The sequence below is a fragment of the Peromyscus californicus genome, unplaced genomic scaffold, assembly GCF_007827085.1.
Source record: "Peromyscus californicus insignis strain IS unplaced genomic scaffold, ASM782708v3 Scaffold_10__1_contigs__length_136768540, whole genome shotgun sequence".
NCBI lineage: Eukaryota > Metazoa > Chordata > Mammalia > Rodentia > Cricetidae > Peromyscus > Peromyscus californicus.
In genome coordinates, this window is record NW_026294391.1 from 103,152,468 (window position 1) to 103,178,122 (window position 25,655).

Consider the following 25,655-nt stretch of genomic DNA (forward strand, 5'->3'; position numbering starts at 1 on the left):
AAGGAGCTTGTGGGAAGCAACTTTAATTATCCACTTCCTCATGAACTGCAATGTGTGTGTGTGTGTGTTATATTATGTGTTTAATATGTATTTATAAAAATATATATGGTGTATATACTAAGGTATATACATATATATACATGTATATATATATAATGCATTCATACACACATATATGGTGAGATTCTTCATGGTTGGCATTTCAGTGTCTCCACATGAAGCTATTTTCAAAATTATTCAGTTTTATTCTCTAAGTAATTTTATAAAATTCCTAGTACTTGCCTTAGCTATATATGATCATAGACTACATAATTTATAGTTCTAGTTCAAATCTAGTGTTTTGATCTTTTGAAATTTCATTCTGTTCTAAAGCAGTGAACACTGACTACCACTTTGAAGGCTTGGAGATAGACCTGGTACCCTTGTAACAACTATACCCCTTATATAAGAAAATGGTGCCATTGTGATTATATAATGTATAATAGATGTTGAAACCTGCCATTTTGTTGATTTCCTGCTTGTTGTATTCTAGATCCTAAAGAAATGCTTGATTTGAAACCATAGCAACTTGTATTCCTTGCTGAACTAAGTAATGGCCTCAAGAACATACATTCATTTTACTGAAATCAGACGATTCAAACCCACTGACGATGAATAAATATTTCATTGGGAAACGTGAGAAAACATGTATTCATCCAAGGTACAGTATCAATGACAGACCAAAGAAACAATTCTGTCCAAGTGTAGCTTGGTGAACCAATGATTTTATTGGATTTCCATACGGAAGCATGAGTGAAGGATTTCCTACAGTAATATGGGTAGCCTACACACTGCATTATCAAAAATAGTGACCTCACCATGGATGATGAAGACTTCCCCCCAGTTGTTTTTTCACTCCCTCTATATGCTTACACCTCCTGAGACCCATTACAGGAGGGGCAAAATTACTTACAGCTAAGTAGAGACATGCAGGAGGGAGGGAGCAGCTGAAATTTCAGGTAAGAGTTCAGTGATTCTATCCACCATGTCCTTCTCTGAGGGAATGTTAAGACCCGATCTTGTTGGGAATCTCTTGTGGGTAATCACAACTGCTTTGATTAAGATGGTACTATCTATGTTATTCTGTGATGTGACATTATTCTTATGGAGAATTAACAAATATCTACTCACTCCAGATAGAGAGCCAACCAAAGTAATTTTATCATCAGAGTTCATCTTGGTCAACTGATGACTGTATTGTGGTTACCTATTTCAGTACAGGTGTATATTTGGAGATTCAGAGGACTTGAAGGAAGCTTAAATATTAAAATTCCACCCCAGTGTTAGTGACAACTCATGAAAACTGGAACCCTGAACTCTTTGCAAGAGTTGCTTACAACTCAATATATCATAAAATCTCCTACTCTCAAAAGTCCTTACTTCTCATAAACCCTTTAGGAGTTAGGGGCATTATGAATCTATTAAGTTTCAGGGACTTCCTAAGACTTATGAGTTATTTACTTTTGCAGTCTTAATGAGTCTTCTTTATAACTTCCTGAGTTTTAATGAGCTTTCCTCCAGGATGGAATTTCCAATGGGACAGAATTGCCACACAACATATGTTCTGAGGACAGTAGTCTACAAAATTTATAAAGATTTATCATAAAGCCTCTGCTCCTTTCCCCAGGAAGAATGTAAATTTTTTATTTAAAAAAGAAAAGAAAAAAGTTTGCCGGGCAGTGGTGGCACACACCTTTAATCCCAGCACTCAGGAGGCAGAGACAGGTGGATCTCTGTGATTTCAAGGCCAGCCTGTTCTACAGAGTGAGATCCAGGAAAGGTGCAAAGCTACACAGAGAAACCCTGTCTCAAAACAAAACAAAACAAAAAACAAAAACAAACAAACAAACAAACAAAATTCTAAGAACTTGAGCCCTTATTTTCCCAAGTAACACTAACTTGTTACCAGTATTGTTTAAGCTTTCAGTGATACATAGTTTCTTCACAAATGAAACTTTTCTAATACTGTTCAGGAAGTTGTTAAATTAAAGATAAGTTTCATATGTTGTGATCATTCAGCGTCTGGGAATGAAGTAAAGAAATATATAATAATGATCTACTTTGTGGGGCTATTTATTTTGTGTGCACTATTCATAGGAATAGGTTTGTGCTAGTATTATGAGGTATTATGAGTGTTCTTTCAAAAGATCAAATACTACATTAGCATAGCATACCCTGGAGTTAGGAGATCTGTAATTGGTTATGTTTTATTTCCGATATATTCTAAGGACCATATGCCATGAATCTATACCTACCCATAGGCATCAATAAAATCATAAATATGTTATAACAATGAAGTGACACTTCATAAAGTGTCTGGTATGAGAAGTATTAGTATTTATTAAAGGAATGAAATAATACGGCTAACAAACATTTACTGAGCACTGACTAGTAATTTTCACTACGTAGTTTCTTTTTTTTATCAAAACACAACTATAGCTATGCATTATAGTTTTTTAAAATTTATCTATTCTTTAAGAATTTCAGAAAGTTTATTTTATCATATTCTTTCCTGTCCCCCAATGCTGTGGGATGTTCTGTATGGCAAATGTGTTGCTGATTAGTCAATAAATAAAACACTGATTGGCCATTGGCTAGGCAGGAAGTGTAGGCAGGACAAGGAGGAGAATAAAGCTGGGAAGTGGAAGGCTGAGAGAGGCACTGCCAGCCGCCATGATGACAAACAGTGAAGATGCCGGTAAGCCATGAACCATGTGGCAAGGTATAGATTAATGGAAATGGATTAATTTAAGCTGTAAGAACAGTTAGCAAGAAGCCTGCCACGGCCATACAGTTTGTAAGCAATATAAGTCTCTGTGTTTACTTGGTTGGGTCTGAGCGGTTGTGGGACTGGCGAGTGGCAGAGATTTATCCTGACTGTGGGCCAGGCAGGAAAACTCTAGCTACACCCCAACATTATACTTTTTCATGTATTAGGACTGAATAAACAAGTTAGTTACAGAACTTTAAAACAAATAGTCAAATTGTAAGATACAACCATCTGGCCAATATGACGCCCTATCTAAGTCAGTCTGCACACTTGAGATCGTGCATTGAATATATCCAGATGTCCACAAGATTTGGAACTATATTAGCTATTTATTATAGGTTATTATAGGTTAAGGTTATTATAATGTTATTATTTCATTAATATCTCCTCTTTGGTATGACACAGGAAAATAGAAAAAAAATAAGCAATCGTACTTATTCCTAATAATGTCACTCTAAATATTGTGCATAATATCCACACGTTGGTACGTATATACTAATATATATACATATATATAAATATGTGTGTATGTATATATATATATATATATATATATTAAACATTTTACAACACATGGCTCCACTATTAAAATTTGCCTATTCTTTCATCAATCATGCTTTTATTATTTCTATTTAAAATATTTATATTTGCTCTTATTATTATTGTTATTGTGTATTGTTTGATGTGTATGAAGGAGTATGTTGCATGCCTAATGTGTTGAGGTTAGAGAGCAATTTTGTGAATCAGTTATCTCTAGCCACCTTTCTGTGAGTTCCAGGGATCAACTCAGGTTGTCAGGCTTATGTGGTGTGAAGGAAAATCCCTGAAAGGAAGCTGCATCTGCAGAGACTGGTTGGCTGCTCAGATTTTCAGTCCAGTGGAGTGGTTGCATTGTTGCAGGTCCAGAGTCTAATGACCTTATCTTGGACTATATTATGGCCCTTCAGAACAGCTGTTCCTTTCTCCACCTCACACTGTGTTGGAACTAACGTCTCATGGCAATAGATAAAAATGTTTTAGCGTCTATTAAATTAATAGTCAACTGGCTTCTACCAATCCAAAAGCTAAGAATGCTATCAGATAGCATCTTGAGTCTATAGAAAAGCTTCCCCCATCTTGATGTACCCGCCTCTCTGATATACCAAGCAATGTATTTTAAAATTTCCTTGATGTTTTTTTGTCAAAGTGGGCATGCTAGGAACAAATTAGAACATGATATTAATTAATGAAAGAGGTACTATGGCTACCTAACTCAAAGACACCAAGAGCAGCGTTCATTGCTATAAATGTGGGAACTTCAGGCTAGGGCCCAGACATAGAAAAGACATGTTAGTTCTATCTGCATTTCCCCCAATCTTCCTCTGATTTATGGCACTATGGTCACGTGCATTTATTTAGTCCTGCTGTTTAAGCATTTCATGTGGAGGAAAGATGGCTGCCTTCAGTCCTCACTCTGAACATAACTTCAGAATGTATGAGTTAGATTTCTCAAAATATGCCGGGGGTGTATATTATAAGATGGCCAGGAATGCTAGTGAAATGACACCGATATATCTGGACTCATAAATTTGGATGTTAGAACATGAGAATTTCACATAGGATAACTGCATTCTAGGTATCACAACAAGCGTTCAGATTTACTGTATAGTGAAGATACTCTATATATTATAACATTTTTCCTTTATACTTTTAAAAATGGCAGTGATACAGGTTTTAATTTTACTTGTGCAATGTGACTTTATCTATGTCAAGCATCCAGAAATATTGCTTGTTGGTAGGTTACAAAAGGTAAATCCATGCACTACACAAACAAAGAATAGTATGATTTTAACAGACAGAAGTTTAAGTTTGACTTTTCATATCTTGTCACTTGATCTTGCCAGATTGATTTATGATAGACAATAAAGTTGTCAAAGGTCTTTTGTTGTTGGCAGTGTTTTAGTTTTCAAATTATGAAAATGTAAAGTTTTGCTGTACAGAGTAAAGAAGGGACTTCTTTGATTGATATGAGTGAATGACAGTTACTCCTGAGAATAAAGCTTGGTGCTGTGAAAAAAAAATTTCCGTGATGTATGACTTTCTTTGTTCTGTAAAACTAGAAAAACCTTGTGAAACTGCTTCCACATTGGAACATTGAATATCCTAAATCTATGTTTCCTGGCCGTGGTTACTCTAAATGGCTCCAGAATAAACTGTTTCTTCTTCCTTTAAGACGAGAGCTGTGGTTGACAGTGACAAGCAACTTTATCCACTGAGCCATCTCATCAGCCCCACTACTATAATTTTAAAATTATTGTGGGATGAAGTTGTTATAGTATAGCAATAAATTTCTCTGTTATGTGTCATTTATATTAAATATTTCAAAATTATGCTTATTGACAATTCCAAGGACATAGAAAATAGTGATATATGTGAAATTGTATTGATGGACATTTCTGTTCTTTTTTTTACAAATTTTATTTTAGAATTATGCTATGTTGAGCATTTCTATACACAAACACAAATGTGACATTTTCTTTCTTTTTTTGTTTTTGTTTTTGTTTTTGTTTTTCAAGACAGGGTTTCTCTGTGTAGCTTTGGTGCCTTTCCTGGAATTCACTTGGTAGCCCAGACTGGCCTTGAACTCACAGAGATCCGCCTGCCTCTGCCTCCGGAGTGCTGGGATTAAAGGCGTGTACCATTACCGCCTGGCTTAAATGTGACATTTTTCTGCAGTATGTTGTATGAAGCTTATGGAAAGCCATTGTTTTGGCTAGCGCCCTGCACTAGGCCCCAAAAGACTAAATCAAACCAAAAAGCTTCTTGTGCTAGATGCCAGGTAATACAAGTGATCTCTGAAAGCAGCTAGTTTTCATAAACAAACTAAAATTCATGAAGAATGTTCTTGTTCTCCCCTTTCTGCTTCTCTTAAACATTTTCTGTCTATAAAGTCAACCTCCTTCGCTAACGAAATTACTTCTTTTTTTTTTTTTTAATAGGACAAGATGTTGCCCAATTTTAGAATCCCAAATAAAAGCTAATTAGGATTTTAAAATTGTGAAAAATTTGTCTTTTGACAGTTTTTAGCAACCACAAAGGAACATCAAATGCACTTTTGATAAATCTTAGTGACTTTTCAGGAATGCAGAAACAGCCCTGCTCTTCCCTTTTGATACCCCCACTGTCATCTTCAAAGAGCACCCAGGGTTGTGAATGAGTTCCTTGGATTGTGACTTGTTCTTTTTGGATTGAGCTTCCTAATGTCCCTTCTTTGGAATCCAGGATTAGTTTATGACATGAGAGTACATGACATTTGGAGTTTGTGTTGGCTGATGAGTTAGTAGCAGGGATTGTACCTTTTATTTATTTATTTATTTATTTATTTATTTATTTATTTGGTTTTTCGAGACAGGGTTTCTCTGTGTAGCTTTGCGCCTTTCCTGGGACTCACTTGGTAGCCCAAGCTGGCCTCGAACTCACAGAGATCCGCCTGGCTCTGCCTCCCGAGTGCTGGGATTAAAGGCATGCGCCACCACTGCCCGGCAGGATTGTACCTTTTAATGTAACGATGGCCGTTAGGGTTAGTGGCAGTTACTGCAGGACATATTTGATTTTAGATTTTGGATAGCCATATACATTTGTGTTTTCTTTTTCTTAGTCTGTTTTTCTTGGTGATAGAGAACCATTTACTAAGTTGGTCTAGTGACATCTCAGTGCCAAACCCATAACTTGAGTGATGGACACAGGTTGGGAATTGTTATAGAAATATTTGAATTTGACATTAGGTTCTGGTTACCCCCGCCCTAGCTTCAGGAAAATTTCCATGCAATGAAAGATTACTGTGAAAATACTACTGAACCCAAGCTTACATAACCTTCTTAGCTCTTCATTTGTTTTTGAAAGCCCCAATTCAATCTAAAAAGGCAATCTTAAACAAACAAAAATATCAAAACAAAACAAACAACTGTTGCTAGAGTTTTTCTGCCTGGCCCACGGTCAGGACAAATCTCTCTCACCCGCCAGTCCCAAGCCGCTCAAACCCGATCAAGTAAACACAGAGACTTATTTTGGTTACAAACTGTATGGCCGTGGCAGGCTTCTTGCTAACTGTTCTTACAGCTTAAATTAATCCATTTCCATTAATCTATACCTTGCCACGTGGCTTGTGGCTTACCGGTACTTTACATCTTCCTTGTCCTGATGGCGGCTGGCAGTGTCTCTCTTCCCAGCTTCCTGTTCTCTTAATTTTCCTCTCTGTTAGTCCCGCCTATACTTCCTGCCTGGCCACTGCCAATCAGTGATTTATTCATTGACCAATCAGCAACACATTTGACATACAGACCATCCCACAGCACCTCCCCTTTTCTTTTCTTAAAAAGGAAGGTTTTAACCTTTACACATCTCCAAAGTCAGCTTGGTATATTTGGGAATTTGGGCGTAGCTTCTCTTACTACTTCCTGCTGGAGGGGGGCGCTGTATCTTATGGGGACACAAAGAACATTTTAGGATTATGGAGTAGTCCATGACGGTGTATTCGTCTGAGCCAGTTGCCTTGAAATGGTTCTGGATGTTGGATCATCTGGGCCATGGTGTCATCGGAGACCTTTCAGGGGGTCTTGGTTGGTCAAACCTGATGTGTCTTAATCTGGAACAAATCCATAGCCTCTTGCTTTCTGTGGAAACAAAAGAGACTCTTTTCCAAAGCAACATATCCTTACATCCAAATTTTGAAGTCAAAGTATCTTTAAAATATACATACTGGTTTAACTCAGCTTCCTTTACAATCAAACATCTCTCTGTAGTTAAGAATCCCAAAGACAACACAATCCAGACTCTCTGTGTAATAGTCATCTCTACGTGGCTTATTTTTTATATTAATTTTACTGTCTCTTTAAAGACTTTATTTTTTAAAACCATGTATTTGTTTCTATACTGTATATATCACCTTTTTTTTGTCTCTTTCAAGCCTATGTATATTTTACACACATTTTAAACTATTACATCTGAATCTGTCTTATTGTGAATCTATTGCTTTAAGCTGTAGCAGCTGTGGCTGCTGGCTCCGCCCACCTCAGCTTCCCAACGTGGCGTGGTACTTTACCACCAGCTCTGGGAGCTATCGTGGGTCTATGCTTTTATCCAAGCAGCGTGTAGCCCAAAAACCTCTTTTGTTTTGTACTAGCAAAGGCTAAATCCACAATGTAGCTTAATGTGCCACTTGCAGAGGCCTCATTCCCGCCATACTGCAGGTCGAGCGTGCACGCCAGCAACCGGCCAGTAGCTCAAACCGGCAGCTGCCGCTCATTTGAGAGAAACAATTAGGAACTGTTTTTAGCTCCGTTTTAGAATCTTGTTTCTCAGTTTTTAGGTGGAAACTCTTGCCACCACGTTGGACGCCATAGGATCTTTGTAACATGCCATTTACCTATGCTCTATACTTCTCTAAACGTTAGTATGTGTTTCTTGCTTGATATTGTTTGCATTGGTTGTACTTCCATCTTATCTAGGTCATTATCCCTCATTATTCCTGGACAATATTTGATAACCATTCCTTTGTATATAGTCTTGTATTAGGTTAGAACTTTCTTATTTAGACAAAAAGGGGGAGATGTAGTGGGTAGCCATTCCAGCTTTGATCTGGAAGTTCCAACCCCCATTGAGACTTCGGCAACTGCCACGCCTACAAGGCGGGGCCAAGGGAGGCGCCGGGGGACCCGAGATCTGGATCGGCGGGCGCTCTCTCTGGGGCGGGACCCTGGACTGGAGAGGTGGACTGAGCAGAGCTCCAGAGAACACCGCTGGACTGTGATACACCTTCCCCAGACTCCGCGACCTACCTATTCCTTAATTTGTAAGTTACGCCATTAAATAAATCTCCTTTTAACTACGTGGAGTGGCCTTAATAATTTCACCAATAAACAACAACAGCAACAACAACAAAAACCCTAAAACTGATTACCCAAGCTTCCAACAATGCTAAACTTTTATATATATAAGGATTAGGTCTCAAATTTGAAAGGATTTACAAAATGGCTAAATATTAATAACAATAAATGAGAATTGTAATCATTACTATGTGTTGTGTTCCAGATGAACGAAACTGTTCATTCATGAAAATATTTGAAAATTGGGTTCCTGAATATATGGTATTTCAAAAGACTCCTGACAGGCAAATGTTAAGCATAAGTAAATAATTGATAAAAATGCAAACAGATTTCTTAACCTTTTTTAAAAGCTATTCTCCTATTCTGAAGGTGAAAAGAAGACAGATACCATATTAATAAAAGTTAGGCCTTTGGGCAAGGCATGTTGAGTTATTTTTCAGAACTTTCTATGCTGAGCCCAGATATAATAATCATTTTAAATGACAACACCCTGTAATCATCAATCTAGATAACAAATTATGTTGCTTTTTTGTAGCATATGGGGACAATCAAAATACAGAGAATTAATGTCCCTGGGGTGCCCAGGCCCTATTGTTACAATTACAATACAAGATCTACAGCTAAGTCTCAGGAAACATCACAGAACAGTTGGAATGGTCGTAAAAGCTAAACTATGATGTCAGGTTCAAGATAGTGTTTTCTATATACAATAGGAAAGATATCCTCAAGAAATCTCAACAATATAGTTGCCTGAACAAGATCTGCACAATGAATATACCAATTGATATTCCTTCTGATAGAGGGAGAATCAGTGAACTCCAATAACAAGCCCCTTATCCAATCCCAAGTGGTCAGCCCTAAATAAATACACATATGAGTGACACAAAATTAACTCAGCATGATACACACACACACACACACACACACACACACACACACACACACACACACACAATTATTATATAATTAAATATGTTTATATATAAGTAAAGAAGTTATTAATTTGACAGGGAATTGGGCAGGGCACCAGAGGAATTTATATATAGGATGTTCTAAAATATATATTTAAAAATTAAATTAAAAAAGAAAATAAATAATATCTATCAAATATAAGTGGTATGTAAAGGAAAGCTTTATAGCATTTAGCTGATTATAATTTTTCTCTGTAAAGGAAAATCAATAGGAATTCTTTCAATAGGAGAAAAACGTGTCTAGATAAGCCTCATATTTGTCTATTTTGTCTTAGCTGGACTTCTTATCTGTGTTCTTCTTTGTCTTAGAAAACAAAGATACTTACCCCTGAAATCTAATTTTTATGTCTTTCGAATATAAACTTGTCATTTTATTTTATCCATCACATGTCACCTTTGTATTAGTTCATTTGGGATCTTCTCATAAGACTATGTGAGGCTGCATAGTTTACTTATAAAGAAAATATGTTTACTTTGTAGAGTTCTGTAGTTTCCTTTCTATCACATTAAGACATGTTTGACAGGTGTCTTTTAGCTATAGTACAACTTAGTAAGTGACACCATGGTAAGAGTGCATAAAGAGAGGTGAGAGATTCCACTGTGAAACAGGAAGCCAGACAAGACCAAAATCTACCAATGTTACTTTCCCAAGAACCTTTACAGGTGGGAACTAAACATTAATTGATGACTATAAGTTTTAAGTATATGCATATTGATACATCATTTTTATACAGTATAGAGAATTTGACATCTTTTCTACAATACAGAGAATTATATATGGACCTGTTAATAAACATGAAAACTATATTAAGAAAAACCATTTCTAAGGATTATAAACTGTTTATCTTGAGAATACTATTATGAATGGTTTACAGGGCTTGCTAGCTTTCATTAGATGTTAAGATAACTAGTGATTGAAAATTTAATTACTTACTAAAAACAAATTAGAAATAGAGAAACAGCTCTCTGTGTGAGGGGAGTAAAGTAGTAGTGTTTTGGTTACAGAAAAAGAAAAGTAATTCTTATCTGGATGGTACAGCTGATTGTTTTATAGTGAGAAGGAAGACCATAGGACAAATCAGTTGGAAACCAATTCATGTATGTCAAGTAGGCTAAACCTGAGAGAACTATGAGACTTGTTATTTCATTTGTTGAAACAATACATTCCACACACAGTTTCACAATTTAAAATGCAATCCATATTTAATTCCAGGCTATAGTGCTCTCAGTTATATGTATAGTTTAAATTCAGATTCCAAACTCTATGGTACGTATATGGGTATTTTGGTTTCTTATGGGAATCCTTTCCCTATCCTAAGACCCAGATGATCAAAACTTCAATTATTCTCCCAAAAGATTATTAGGGGGGTTGTGGTCAAAGGAGAGTAGTACTACAAGGTTCTCTTTTTAGATCATTCAATTTCCTTAATATTAGGGGCTAAAAACATCAGGCAATCCCATGGATTGCCAAAACTTCTGATTATGTATTATTTGGGTTTTTTTGTAAACTTCTGCCTGTTATTTCTTTTAAAAGACAATTGAGATTTTTCTTGCTTCCTTTTAGTTCCTATATTAGATCCTTTTGTTCTGTTTCTGTAACCCCCATATTACATTTTCTTCTTATTCACATATAATTATTCATTTATTTTCTTATTTATTTTAAATAAGTACTTCAAGGGTCAACTCCAACAGTTTGGAGACACATTTTGTTGTATATGCATGAGTGTGATTCATGAATATGGAATTTGTGGGTCTGCTTCTAGTTTATTTTCTCTACTAAGTCCATAACTCATTATTTGTATTCCTATTTCTAAATTGAGCTAGAACTTTTAATAATGTGTCCAATATCATCAATACAGTGTACACAAATAATATTAGTGTATTTTTCTCATATCTAAGCAGATTTAATAGAGACTGTTTCACATACTCATTTTTTTGATTTGTCTTGTCCATAGTTCTTTGATTTATGAATGAGAAGATACCTATGTGTGATTCTAAAATAAAATTCAGTAAAATTCACATAGAGAATACATATCCCCTTTAAGAAAGAGATGAATTTTAATTTTCATGGGTCTTGAGTTCATCTTGCTTCAACTTACTTGAAATGTCTTATTGGAGTTGATAGAGTTGCAAATCAAGCTTCCTTTGAGAAATAGAAATAACCTCATTTCATTTAGACAGTTTTTTATGTTAATGTGCATTATTTATAAAAGATTCACTTTGAGAAATTCAATTTACAGCATGAATAGTTCAATTTCCAGGTATGGTATGATTTGGGATATAGTTTAATTACAGTTAAGAAGTGCCGTCGAACCAATGAAGCATTTGGATAGCAAAATCCAAGAAATAAAAACATGTAGAGTCCTCCCATTAAAGGATCCATAAAAATATGTTTAATAACTAGCAAGTAAATGTGACATTTCCATACTGCTACATTCTATATTTCAAGTTGAATTGATGCATACTTTCCTGTTGGATTATTGAGTTTGTAGGCACCTTGTTATCTTAGCAGGAAAAAGTTATCTAGAAGTTTAATTTTCTATAATAATATACTTAGCTGTACTGTAGGAAAGATTTTAAATATACTTCTTTCTTGTAAACCATACATTAAAGAGAATGCTACTAACTGTGGGTTCTGTGCTTTGAATCATACAGTGTATTAGTCTTTGTTTGGGCTTAGGGTTGCATTTATGATTCCAGATGGCAGTGGTTATAAGAGGCAATTTGCCAAAAGTGTGCCTAATTAATATTCATTTAATGTGCACAAATGTCAAAGGAGTTCAGCTTTCTGCTCCCCTTTAATGTTGCTTTTCAGATGCTCCCCATGCACACTTTGTGCTAATTCATTTTTTCCTGGCATGCACGCTTTTCTGTCAAATTTTTCCTATTCAGACATGTACTTACACCAATTCCTGGCTCTTAGTATAGCCCGGAAATGCATCAATCAGGGTAAAATCACCAAATTGTTCCCTATCCACAAGAGCTGGTTGCTGATTGCGGTTACCTCAGTTAGGAGCCTTAGAGGATTTGAGACTTTGTATGCAGCATTAAATCTGCTTGGCCACACGCAGTATTGTAATTATTAAAGTCTACCATTTGTCACATTGCATAAGAGGAAAATGTTTATATTTTTTGAGACGCATGTGTTCCAGCTTCACAAGATGGATATTGGCAAGTTTTGTCCACTCAACCTATTTTTATAAATAAGATAATTGGAATATTTGAGTTTATTAATTATTTGTGTATTTAAAGATGTTGGTAGCTAAGTAACATATGAAAATAGACATCTGATATAAGCTATCATAGCATCTTGGTACCATATCAAGAACAAAATATGAGATGTTTCTGTTACTTTGAAAGTATCAGTGAACGTATCAGAATCTCTGGGTGTGTTATTATGTAACCCACTCTATCTTTGTACTCAAGTGTTACTTGAGCAAGGATGAAAATAACAAAAGCATTTCCACAGAGCAGTAATAAGACTTTTGGATGACCAGAGCATGTAGAATTAAGCTTCCCTACCTGTTTTTTTTTTTTTTTGTAATGAAGCAACTCATTGAAATTTCTCTTTTTGCTAACAAGGACATAATTCTCATATGTCCCTGTAGTAATATGCTCTGGATGTTAGTAGTTATTTCCTCTGCAATAGAGATTCCTTACTACAGACAAATTTTAGCAAATGAACCACTGATTCCTGCAGCCTGGTGGACAACTGCTCTGTAGAATACAGTTATTTCTAAGTTTCATCACTTCTCCACCGTAAATTGATTCAGATTTGGCATCTATGAACGCCTCTTGCTTTTTTTGTCCCAACAAAGCTGAATACTGATTTTAAACTCTTCTAAATGTTTAAATTTCATTAGCACAAGTATCTTTTAAAATTATTCTTATGAAGCAATAAGCTTTATTAAGAGCCATGGTCAGGCAAGATCTCAACAGAAAACAAATGGAACATTTATAATACAATAATTTGAGTGGGGTTTATTCACAAAATTATTATTCATAATGATTTGGACTGTGTCCATGGGAACCACAGGAGTTAGCATAAGTCCTATCGGATGTTGACAATATTTCCTTTACTATTAAAGAGATTAAAAGAGGGAATGAATTCATGGAACCTAAGAAAAGTATGTTTAAGAGAAGCTAACTGCTATCACAGGAGTTCCTTTCTCTTAAGAGGAAGCCAGAAGAGGAAATAACTTTCCTATGCTTTCTACTTTCATCTTCTGCAGATGCTCCCCATTGGCTGAACCCAGAGCCCAGAGGAGTGCAGTGGTGTAGCCCATACAGGCCAGGCCAGTCTACTGAGGAAGAAAGTCAGATAGAAAGGAGGATCGAGTCAACCCAGTGCTCTATACCTTCAGGTCACACTTTTTTATTATTGTTGTAACCTTGTTCCATACGTTATTTCTTTTAATTCCTATAAGGCCACAGCAGAATATTTTATTTGACAATTTTACTGGTGAAAAGTTGAATGTATTATAATGTATTTAATTTGACCAGAGTCACACAAGTAATCAATTCACTATAGCATATTTATAAAACGACTGAATATTTATAAAATATTATTATTAGCTAGCATTCTTTCAAAGATTCTTGAGTTTAGTCATACTCTAAGAGGTAGTTGCTATTATTATTCCCTTTAGACAAGTAAGGAAATGGACAGTGAAGTAAAATCTATGATTATAGAAGTTCAGAATATGTAATTATGGAGTTAATATACTAAGGCAGGTTTTGGACAGAAGGAGTATGTATACTTCTAGAGCTCCTGTTCTCTGACTTCACATTTGTTTCCTAGACTACTTTATTAGATTTTTACTGTTTACTCTTTCTTTCTTTTATAGTACAAAGATTTAGCACAACATATAGACTCTTTCTCCCATCTTTTCTGCATTTTAAATAAAAGAATAAAGCACATATAAAAACATTGTTCTAGCTCTTCAGACCTTTCTCAAAGGAAAAAAAAGGAATTACCAAAGAAAAAGAGATTTTCAAAGAAAAAGGAATTTTTTGGTCTATGTTTGTGATTAGAGCCTTCAGCTCTTCCATCAACCAGAATTTTCTTGGAATCTCTGTGGTTTAGGTGATAAAATGGTCATATATATGGGGTAATTGAAAAAAATTTAACCTAAACCACTCTCTCAGAAGTAAACCTCAAATTACCACATGATAATATTGAAGTGTGTCCTTCAAATTTGGTTTCATATAATTACACAAGTCTCAAGATAAGTGACTTCACATTTCAAAATTTATATTTTGATGAACCAAATATCATATACTGATTTTAAAAAGCCATAAATGAATGGCAAGGAAGACATAAAACAATTCATAGTATTATAATCTAGAGACAGACACTGTTTGTGTCTCATTTCTCTTTTTCTGGAATTGTATAATGTATATTAACTTATTTAGATCAAGTTTAAAGAAATACATGAGAAAAAAGTGATACATTCTCATTGAATAAGAAGGGAAAAGATTGTATTAAACAAAAGCAATAAATGTATAGAACTAAAATGATTAAGCAAGTATGATATTTCACTGACTAGTTTTCCAGATTATTTTATATGTATTTGTGAGTGCACACACCTATAAACACTTTATAGAAGTAGCATCATGATGTGTGTTGTTTTGTGACTATTTCATATATATATATATATGTATATACATATACATATATATATATATGTATGAACATAATCATTATTCTCCCTCTGCTAGCTGATTTTCCAATTCTAAGTTTCCTACAATATCTGAACTTAATTTAGTGATAAGGGACTTAAAATATACTGATTATTTATTACATGCAATGAATTCAGTGCAATGAATCACTAGTTTGTAGACTATCCAAACAACAAAATCACATCAATTTTGACAAATAATTAAAAGATTAAATGTGATTGGAAGTATGTCTCTTAAAATGATACATATTTTTCAACAGTGTTAATGCTTGTGGGTGGATGAATTTATATTTTAGAATGAGACAAGCTTTATAATTTTCCTAATTTTCTTTCATTTCTAAAATTTAAGGACAGAGTATAATGTGTCATCATGCACAATTAGATGAAAATAAAGTGAATTTTACTTTCAATGTTTTTTAACTTTTTGGATATATTTTGAGTTATATGCCAAGAATCACATGCTGATTTATCATCCAAAATCATTTTGAATGATTTGTTGGCTGGCAATTCAGTTAGGTTTTTCTTCAAATTCATTAAGAACAAGGACTTAGAAACCACTTAAGTTGTATAAAGACATTGCTTAGCTATTACTCACTCATTTTTTTTTCTTTTTTTTTTTTTTTGGTTTTTCGAGACAGGGTTTCTCTGTGTAGCTTTGCGCCTTTCCTGGGACTCACTTGGTAGCCCAGGCTGGCCTCGAACTCACAGAGATCCGCCTGGCTCTGCCTCCCGAGTGCTGGGATTAAAGGCGTGCGCCACCACCGCCCGGCAACTCACTCATTTTTATCTACTTCATTAATGTAGGTTCAAATTATTTCTTTCTTTGATACATCACAGATTTTCCCATCCTGCGACAATAATTTTATTATAATAAAATTGCTGATGACTGAGAGATATGCTTTTGTTTGGTGAAGTTACAGAAAGGAATTGTGACTGGGGACTGAACAAAGAGCCTGTGGACTTCAGGTGTGACCTCAGGTAGACAGTTGTTAGAAGAGAATGCACCTAGAAGTGGGAAAGTTTTAATATACTTCAAGAATTATTTGTACAATGGTTCATTGTCTTCACTGGGAACCATACATTACTATTCCTTTCTTTCCTCTTACAAATTTATAAAACTTTTAATAATACAGATTGTGTGTTTATATTCTCTACCTGACATGATTCTAAGTATATAATAGGAGCACAATAAATATTTCATTAATGTTCTCATTATTTTTTTTCATTTTTTGAAAATTTCACACTTGCATTGCTATATTTAAAACACACCTCCATTTTCTCTCTCCAGTTCCTCCCTTCTCTTTACTAATTCTCAAATTAATGTCCTGCTGAGATCATTTAGTGTTGCTCATATGTGTTAATGGCTGACTTCTTAAGATTGGATAACCCGTAAGGGGTTAACATATCAATGGTCTCATCTCTGGAGATTGTTTCTCCCTTTCCCAGCAACCATTAATTATCTACAGTTCTTCTTCTTAGGGTGAAGCCTTTTAAGAATTCCTTAATTTATGCTGTCATACCAACTGATATTGCCATTATTTTAGGTCTTATTTAGATAACCGTATTGTGATTTCCTGGGTTCAGCTCTCTTAGCATATATAGAAGATGCCATATAACAGCAGATGTCCCACCTTGGTCCTCTGGCTCTTACCTTTCTACTCCCTCTTCTGTGATATGCCCTTAAACTTTAGCTGTGGGGGTTATATTGCATATTTATCTTGTGGCTAGGTACCAAATGATCATTTGTTCTTGCATTTGACTGATTGTAGTTATGGTATTAATCTAAATAATTGCTTGAGGCTCTTCTAATTTCTATAAAATAAGAACCAAGCTATACAGAGTCATTTATCATCTAATGATAAGGCTGCCTTCTGAGGAATGTGCTGTTAATAATTTGCCATAGTATGACTACAACAGCCACAGGTGGCAGCTATCCTGCTTTATACCACATAACTTAGGTACACGATTTTCCTAGGCTGAATGTTGCTTCATGGGATAATATACACAACTGTGACACAATGGCAAATATTTAGGTATCAAAAAACAGGCAAGCTATGACCAAAACACTGTAAGATAGGAATTTTCACCTCCATTATAATCTTACAAGACCAATGTTGTCTCTACACTCTGTGATTGACCCAAATATTACCATAGTATAAGCCAGGTATGGTGGATCACACCTTTAGTCTCAGTACTTAGAAGACAGACAGATATCTGTGAGTTCAACTCCAGCCTGGTCTACATAGTGAGTTCTAGGCTACCTATGGAACACAGTGAGACCCTGTCTCAAAAAATAATGTATCAATGCAGTGCAAATGACTGCATAAAATGATTGGAAGAAAATCTTAAGGACATTTCAGGACACCAGAGGTTTTAAGAACAGAAATATGATATTGGAGTTTGGATGTGAAATGTCTACCATAGGCTCAGGTGTTTGTATGCTTGGTCACCAGTTGGTGGCAATGACTGGAAAGGTTATGCAACCATTAGGAGGTATAGTCTTGTGGAAGGAGTATGTCACTGATGGCAGGTTTTGAGGCTTTATAGCCTGGCTTCACTTCCTGTTTATTCTCTGCTTCCTGACTACTGGTGCAATGTCAAAGATTGGCTTCATGCTCTTACTACCATGCCTTCCCCAACATGATGATCTGTTTCGCCAATGAAACTATAAACCTAAATATACCCTATCTTCTTATGCTGCTTTTCTCCAGGTATTTTTATCAGAAACAGAACTAACATACAGAGAAAAAGAGATGTATATGCTATAATCAACCATGAATATTTCCTCAATCCAAATCATAATGAAAATTTCCCATTCTTTTGGGGTACTAGGGTTAGCCCCCACTCTCAAACATGTACTAGCCAGACATGTATGCTAACATTGTGCTGGGGATCAGTAAACTTATCACTGGCACCCATGGGTATGGAAGAATATATTAGTTACCATAGAGGGACAGAGACAGGCAAATCCCTAGAGCTCCCTGGCCAATCAGTTCAGCTAAATTGGTAAACTCTAGGTACAATAAGAGACACTGTCTCAAAACTGAGCTGAACAACAATGTAACAGACTCATTATTGACCTCTGGCCTCTACATGCAAATGCACATGCAAACAAGCACACGTGCATGCACTCCTTGTGTGCATGCATGCATGCACGCACACACATACACACACACAGAGAAAGAGAGAGAGAGCAAGGGAGAGAGAGAGAGGGGAAGAGAGAGAGAGAGAGAGAGAGAGAGAGAGAGAGAGAGAGAGAGAGAGAGAGAGAGAGAGAGAGAGAGAGAGAGAGAGACCCATTTCTTTTTTTTTCTGGCAGTAAAATGAGTCTAACTTCAGGCACTTTATTTTATTTTTGTTTTTTAAATTTCAGTTGAACTTGGAATCTTGAGTCAACCTTCTGTCTGTCACTTAGATTTTAGCCTTTTTTTTCCTTAAAGCTTTCCTGAGTACCTCCAACTCCTTTGATCTCTGCTTTTGAAATAGAGTATTTATAACCTATATTATACAATATAACACTTACACGATGTTCTATACTATTTGAACTTTTGTTACAAGGATTTTTAGATTCTTGATTTGAATTGAGGGCAGGCTTTAGGCTTTATTGAATGTAATAAGTACTGTGTTAATTTTTTCATTCAATTTAAAGTTCCTCTAATGTTTACTAAAGCTTTGAGGGTCAGAAAAAAGAAGTCCTTAGAAATGTTAAGTTCTAAACTACAAATAACTTGATTGAAAATCTGGCTGATTAGTGCCTCCTCCTCCTTTTTATTTTAGATTGACTTTAATCTTCTGTAAAAATTGTCCTCTTTATTACCCATTAGAAGAGAATATTCTATTGCTTACAAGAAGAAGAATCAACAATGGCCTTGATTGCATAGTCATTTAGCAACTATAAAATTACAAAATACAGATTTGTGTCTGCCACAGATTTTGGTCATTGTAACTAAAGCTCCATTAGGTTGCTGTTACTATTAAATTTTCAGCATTATGAAGACTTCCATCCTAATATAAAAACTAATAACATCGAGATAATTTCCCCTCTATTATTTCCAATAAATATAATTTGTGTTTATTAGTTGAGAAACGTTTCCCACATTGTATCTTCTTCCATGAGACACAATATCCTCCAGAATTGAACATCAGGAAAATGATCTAACTTTTAGAGAATTATGTAAAATGAATAGAAAATATAATAAAATAAATTAAAAGCAAAAAAGAATTTCTAGTTGTTTAAGCTTTTGCTATACTTTATTTTATCACTTTTATTAGATAAGCAATTGTCAAGATACTTGGTTGGAATGTTAGAAGTGGCCTTACTTTCAAACTGTTTTGATAGTAGATTTGTATGTATTTGAGACTAATTAAAGGTAAAATATATACTATATAATGATAGTGAGCTTAAAATGAATGATAAGAGGAATTATTTTGCTTCTGAATCCACCCTTAAAAATCATTCCTTGAATTTATAGACCACTTAAGATAATTTGTGTCTCATTGACTTAGCATTGTCTGGAACAATGATAACATATGATAAATAGTTATTGAATGGTTAGATTAAAAGTGCAATGACTTTGTATTGCTATAGCCCATTATAGGATATATATGTATATATAGTTTATGAGACTTAGAGCTATCTTTGAAATGATAAAATTATAATGACAGAGTATTTTACACATCAGATTAAACACATGATATTATTAGTGAAAATTTACATGTATATTTCTACATGTATATATTCACATATGTATGCATATTTATGCATCTTTGGTGTTTCTTTGGTTCAGAATATCAAGGCTACAGCTTCAGATATATTAAATTAATTATTTTATGGGTAATCCAAGATAAATTCCATAACTGAATTTGGATATTCTTTGGATGCCTTTAACAGCCATTGTGTTGGTAGTACTTGTAGCAAACTTGTGCTTTGATAGGCAGATGGAATTCCATTCTCTAGGAAGAAAGATATCCTTTCCAAAATTTCTGTTAATTTCAAGGTGTATGTTCTAACTAGGTCACTTCTATCTCTAGTTTCCTCTCTCAACTAAACTTTCCATCTTGTTCAAATCTTACCGTTTAAGGATGCCCTCGGTCCTCAGTGCTTGGCTGAACAAGATATTAATTCAAGTCTTTTTATTTGATGCTCTCCTAACTTGTTAGCTTTTTCTACCCCATTTCTCTTTCTCTACTTTCCACCTTTTCTCCTCTTTATCTCCCTATTTCCCCTCTCTCTCTCCTCCTCTCTCATTCCTCTTCTCTCGCTTTTCCCTCTTCTCTCTGTCCTCCCCTGCTCCCCCCCCCACCCTTTCTCTACTCTTAGTTCTTATAAGAATAAGATTGATTGTGCATACTTCAGGCACCCTGGCCTGAAAAGTCATGGCCTACCTAAGTAGACTGGAAGGTGCCAGAGCAGGGAAAATGATCTTGGTTGATCCTGAAAGGAATACTAGGGACACTAACAGCATTATTTATCTGCATGTGTATACACTGCTCTTTGTATGTGTCATGGAGCTTAAACTACATTTATTTCAATGACTAGAGAGTTTACATTGTAGTTATCCTAATAACTAAATTTGTATATTCTTTTTAAGAGTCTGTGATATCTGCCAATGGTAGTATTTCATCTCATGTATTTTTTTCTCTCTGCTTTAAAAAAAATCAGTTTTAGTACACATACAGGATAGTGGGTCTATGACAGTTTAATACATGTGTATCATTGTACTTTGCTCATATCTACCCCTCTGTCAGCCTGCCTTGTCATTTCCCTCACTTCTAGTATGTCCTCATATTTTTATCTATTTCCATACTCTTTTCTATCTCCATGATTTTATCAGGTTCCCTTGTTTTATGCTAACACGTACCTCTCCTTTGAAAAACAGAACAAACAACATTTTTCTTATGACACCATGCTATGTAGAGCAATGCATAGATGTGTTCTATACTGAAACAAGTAGCATTTTATCTATTCAGAATCATTAATGTGTTTACTAAACAAGGGCATCCTTCCAATAGATGCTTGAGAACTGTCAGATGATGTTATATTCCTTCCTTGTTCTTCTTTCATTATTAGTTTCCTAAAGTAGGGGATGCCAAAGGACTTTGAAGATGGTGATTAGAAGAGAATTTGCTACAGTAATTTGAATTAATTTTAAGAAACATTTCAATGTCATGTACATAAATGGTTTATTTCATTTATTTCCTGTTATTGTTTCTGAGTTTCCTCCTTAAGAATAGCATTAATTTTGTAATATCTTGTTCTCACTCCTACATTATACTTATAGTTACTGTTGTTTCTAATACAAGTTAACAAGATAAAATGTGAAAAGGTGATAAAATGTACTTTTTTACTTAACCTTTGCCTTAGGAACATATGGTTGGATTTATATTTTTTATTTAAAAAACACTTTTTTTTGTAAAACAGAACTAGTTGAAAGGGTAACATTCTCAAATCTTTTATTGGTGAAAATTATTTTGTATATAACATAATGAAATAGTCCCCCTTTCTTTCTTATTAAATCAAGCTCTAGGGACCTCCTATAAGGTGATTTTCAGTTGCTCTCAGCAGGACTCCTACACACTTAAAGTTTCTAATAGCCACAGAAGCATCTTGACAAAACTGTGATTGGAATCTCACATTATTATATATACTAAAAGTATATATTCTCCCTCTTCTATTATATAAGCATACAGTATCCATAATAAAATATATATTGTGAGGTACATGGATTCACTTATTCTTCTCTCATACAATATATTTGCACCACAGTTTCCTCTCCCTCCACTCCTTCCAGCTCCCCTCCAACCTCCCCTCTCTCCCAGATCCACTCCCTCTCCTTTCTCCTTCAGAAAAGAACAGGCCTCTAAGAGACAAGAACCAAACATGGAAAAACAAGATACAATAAGACAAGGCAAAAGCCCCCCTATCAAGCTGACTAAGGCAGCCCAATAGGAGGAAAAGAGTCCTAAGACCACTGTTAGGAGTCCCACAAAAACACCAAGCTAACTGATGGCTGTATCTTTTTTATTTTATTTTAGTTTTTTGTTTCATTTTACAGTTCCCCCTCCTTCACCTCCTCCCACTCCTCCCCGCTTCCTTCCCCACCCCTATCCTCTCCTCAGAGGGGGCAAGGCCTCTCATGGGGAGTTAACAAAGTCTGACACAACAAATTGAGTGAGGTCCAAGCCTCTCCTCACTGCATCAAGGCTGCACAAAGCACCTTGCCATAGGGAATTGGCTCTAAAAAGCCTGTTCATGCACCAGGGATAAATCTTGGTCCCACTTTGAGGGACCCCACAAGTAGACCAAGCCACACAACTGTCACTCACTTTCAGAGGGACTGGTCCAGTCCTAAGCAGATTCCCCATCTGTCAATCCATAGTTCATGAACTCCCACTAGCTCAGGTCAGCTGTCTCCATGGGTTTCCCCATCATGATATTGATGACTCTGCTCAAACAATCCCTCCTTCTTTTCTTTGACTAGACTCCAGGAGCTCTACCCAGTGCCTAGCTGTGGATCTCTGCATCTGCCTTCATCAGTCACTTGATGAAGGTTCTATGATGACAGTTAGGGTAGTCACCAATCTGATTACAGGAGAAGGCCAATTCAGGTACCCTCTCCACTATTGCTAGGCATCTTAGGGTCATCCTTTGGATTCCTGGGAATTTCTCTAGCATCAGGTTTCTCCCTGACCTCATATTGGCTCCCTCTATCAAGATATCTCTTTCATTGCTCTCACTCTCTGTCCCTCCCCCTACTCAATCATCCCATTCCTTCATCTTCTCAACCTCTATCCCCTCCCCTCTTCCTCACCTCTCAGTTTACCAGGAGATCTTATCTATTTCACTCTCACATGGTGATTCATGCATGTCTCTCTTAGGGTTCTCCTTGTTACATAGCTTCTCTGAGGTTGTGGATTGTATCCTGGTTATCATTTGCTTTGTGTCTAATATCCACTTATGAGTGAATACATGCTCTGTTTGTCTTTCTGGGTCTGGGTTACCACACTCAGGATGATATTTTTTAGTTACATCCATTTGCCTGCAAATTTCACAATGTAATTTTTTTTTTACTGCTGAGTAGTACTCCATTGTGTAAATGTGCCACATTTTCTTTATCCAGTCTTTGGTTGAGGAGCATCTGGGTTGTTTCCAGGTTCTGGCTATTATAAATAATGCTGATATGAACATAGCTGAGCAAGTGTCCTTGTGGTATAACTGAGCATATTTTGGGTATATGCCCAAGAGTGTTATAACTGGGTCTTGAGGAAGATTGATTCCCAATCTTCTGAGAAACCACTATACTGATTTCCAAAGTGGTTGTACAAGTTTGCACTTGCACCAGCAGTGGAGGAGTGTTCCCCTTACTCCACATCCTCTCCAACATAAGCTGTCATCAGTGCTTTTGATCATAGCCATTCTGTCAGATGTAAGATGGTATCTCAGAGCCATTTTGATTTGAATTTCCCTGATGGCTAAGGATGTTGACCAATTCCTTAAATGTCTTTTGGCCATATGAAATTCTTTTGTTCATAATTCTCTGTTTAGATCGGCACTCCATTTTGTAATTTGATTATTTGCTATTTTGATATCTAGTTTCTTGAATTCTTTATATATTTTGGAGATCAGTCCTCTGTCAGATGTGGGGTTGGTGAAGATCTTTTCCCATTCTGTAGGCTGCTGTTTTCTCTCAATGACCATGTTCTTTGTCTCACAGAAACTTCTCAGTTTCAGGAGGTCCCATTTATTAATTGTTGCTATTAATCAGTGTCTATGCTATTAGTGTTATATTTAGAAAGTTGTCTCCTGTACCAATGTGTTCAAGGCTATTTCCCACTTTCTCTTCTGTCAGGTTTAGTGTAACTATTTATGTTGAGGTCTTTGATCCACTTGGACTTGAGTTTTGTGCAGGGTGATAAATATGGATCTATTTGCATTCTTCTACATGTCAACATCTAGTTATGCCAGCACCATTTGTTGAAGATGCTTTTTCTTTTTCATTGTACAGTTTTGACTTCTTTGTCTAAAATCAGGTATTCATAGGGGTATGGATTAATGTCAGGGTCTTCAAATCGATTCTATTGATTGACATGTCTGTTTTTATGCCAATACCAGGCTTTTTTTAAAAAAAAAACTATAGCTCTACAGTAGAACATGAAGTCAGGGATGGTGATGCCTCTGGAAGTTCCTTTATTATACAGGATTCTTTTGGCTATCCTGGGTTTTTTGTTTGTTTGTTTGCTTTTCCATATGAAGTTGAGTATTGTTCTTTCCAGGTCTTGAAGAATTATGTTGGGATTTTGATGGGGATTGCATTGAATCTGTACATTACTTTTGGTAAGATTTCCACTTTTACTATGTTGATCCTACTTATCCAAGAGCATGGGAGACCTTTCCATTTTCTGATATCTTCTTCAATTTCTTTCATCAAAGACTTCAAGTTCTTGTCATACAGGTCTTCAACTTGTTTGTTAGAGTTACCCCAAGATATTTTATGTTATTTGTATCCAGACACATTACTTAAAGTGTTATCAGCTCTAGGAGTTTCATAGTAGAATTTTTGGGGTCACTTATGTATACAATCATATCATCTGCAAATAGCAAACTTTTGAATTCTTCCTTTCCAATAAGTCTCCATCCGGGAGACTGGTCACTCACCTCTTCTTCCAATTGGTGCAGGTGGATCCTGTGCCTCTGGGGGCATGTGATGCCATGGGGGATGATTGACCAGGCTGAGGATGATGGTTTCCCTGTGTTTGGGAAGCAGGGTGAGCCTTGTAGGTTACAGGGTTTGCTGGGTGGTACGGGTGGTGGAGTGGCCTGGCTGCAGGAATCTTACCTGCTGACAGGCTGTTGGGCTTGGATGGATGGAGGAAGGGCATGGGATGTGCCCCAGAGCCTAGGGCCTGGAGAATGAGTGGCGGGGGTGGGGGAGCAGTCCAGCCTGGAGAAGAGTCACCCACCTCTAACTCCGATTGGTGGGGGTGGAGCCTGTGCCTTCTGGGGGCGGGGGCTCTGTTGAGGCCAGATGGCTGTATCTGAAGAGTTAAGCAATCTTGCATTGTTGACTATCTGAAACACCCTTATCTTCTTTAAACTTTTACTTACTTGCTTCATCTGTTTTCTCTTTACTTCCTTTTTTAAAAATTTAGTTCTTTGAGAGATTTGAGTTCCATATAATGTGTTTTGATTACATTCACCCCCAACTCATGCTAGACCTACCATCGCTCTACTAGTTACCCAATTTTGTGTCATTTTTTTTAAAACAAAAGCAAAAACCATCCTTTTTTCTAGAATTTTGTGAGTAGCTACATGAATGGCTCTACATGGGTTTCC

The 25,655-nt window shown here is 35.9% G+C and overlaps 1 long non-coding RNA gene across 1 annotated transcript in view; it reads left to right on the forward strand.

Annotated features, from left to right (window-relative positions):
* Window positions 1-538: 538 nt before the first annotated feature.
* The window catches only part of LOC128115838 (uncharacterized), a 35,195-nt gene continuing 10,078 nt past the window's right edge, over window positions 539-25,655 (forward strand). Inside the window, exons 1-2 of the long non-coding RNA XR_008220297.1 lie at window positions 539-700; window positions 13,877-14,008. This is a non-coding gene — a long non-coding RNA (uncharacterized LOC128115838). The remainder of the gene's footprint in view (window positions 701-13,876; window positions 14,009-25,655) is intronic.